Here is a 1,712-nt window from a genome sequence, read left to right as displayed (position 1 = left end):
TTAACCAGCACACTAAAAGGCACTAATAAAGAGTAGTAATGGGTATCTCATAATTGTCATTTTGATGGAGCGTGTGTGGTTTACCAGCACATCAATAGTTAATGATAAAGACAATGAGGTTACCAAGCACATTTGCATGGTTATTCACATCTTGTTTGTGATCCTCGGCATCCCAGTCACAAATAGAAGAGCATAATATGAGATTAAAACATGTCATTGAATAGTTTCAATGTATCTAAAAAGAATTAGGAATTTCACTTCGTTTATTTCGTCTAATGGTGGAATTGGTGAATCGTCATTCACCTACCTTTATGAAATTTACACTTGGATCTCGGCATCCCATTTCTAAGTTTTGAATCTTCATAGTTGGATCCTAACCTTAATATTATATCTTTGGGTTATTATATTGAGGTATCTTGAAATCTAACTAAAACTTTCTTTCCTTTCAGATGTCTACTCCTGGAAACACTTCTGCTTCATCATCCTCCAACCACAACTTCTCTTTGCTCAACATTTGCTCCAAAGTCGTTATGGATGGCTTTAACTATAACGATTGGATGCACAACATCAAGATGGCGCTTCGTTTTGAGGACAAAGAATATGTCCTTGAAAAGGAGCTCAAAGAGCTTGATGAGTCTAAAGCTACTCCTGGAGAATATGCTGCCTACAAGAAACATTATGATGATGCTACCAAAGTGGCATGCATCATGGTCGCAACCATGTCCCCAGAACTGCAGAGGTATTATGAGGACTACTGGCCCTTTGAGATGAACAAGGACCTTATGGAAAAGTACCATAAGCGAGCTCGTCAAGAAAAGTTTGAAGTAGTCAAGTCACTCATGGCTTGCAAGATGAAAGAAGGGGAGTCGGTTGTCTCTCATGTGCAAAGAATGCAACGCTACATAGAGCGTTTGGTCAAGCTCAACATTCACTTTGATGAGGAATTGGCCATTGACATGGTCTTGAACTCATTACCTGATTGTTATGGTCAGTTTATTCTAACTTACCATTTGAACAACACTGAGCAAACACTGGCCCAATTGCACAACTTGTTGCAGACAGCTGAAGCAGGGATGAAGGGTAAAAGTATAGCCTCCACTCCTACAAGTGCCCCTGTCTTGGCTATTGGACAGGGAAAGGGGAAAAAGAGGAAAGGTCCTCCTAAGCAAAACTGGAAGAACAAGGCTCAAGCTGGGTCATCTAGTAATGGCCCAAAGGCTAAGCCCAATGCTACCATTCCCCATGTTTCTGATCCAAAAGATGCAGATTGCTTTTATTGCAATGACAAAGGGCACTGGAAGAGAAGCTGGCCAAAATATCTGCAGGATATCAAAGATGGCAAAGTGAAGCCATCTTCAGCAGGTATTTACACTATTTCTTCTAATAACTCATTATCTTCTCTTTCATGGGTCCTTGATACAGGATGTGGTTTTCACATCTGTTCTGATTTACAGGGGCTAAAAGAAAGTGAGGAGATAGAGCGAGGAAGGATAAACTTGATCATGGGAAACAAGAAGTCTTCACCAGTGACCAAGATCGGAGTTTATCAACTTTTGCTTAGTAATGATGTTAGATTAGATTTATTAAATTGTTGCTATTCGTCTGAGATGACGAGAAACATTATTTCATTTCATGCATTGTTCAGACAAGGTTTTAAATATTCTTTTAATGATTTGAATGGTTCAATTTCTGTTTATAAGAATGGTGTTTTT

This window comes from Lactuca virosa, chromosome 5 (genome assembly GCF_052849685.1).
Source record: "Lactuca virosa cultivar CGN04683 chromosome 5, Lactuca_virosa_CGN04683_v6, whole genome shotgun sequence".
Classification (NCBI taxonomy): domain Eukaryota; kingdom Viridiplantae; phylum Streptophyta; class Magnoliopsida; order Asterales; family Asteraceae; genus Lactuca; species Lactuca virosa.
This window is presented reverse-complemented; position numbering follows the sequence as displayed.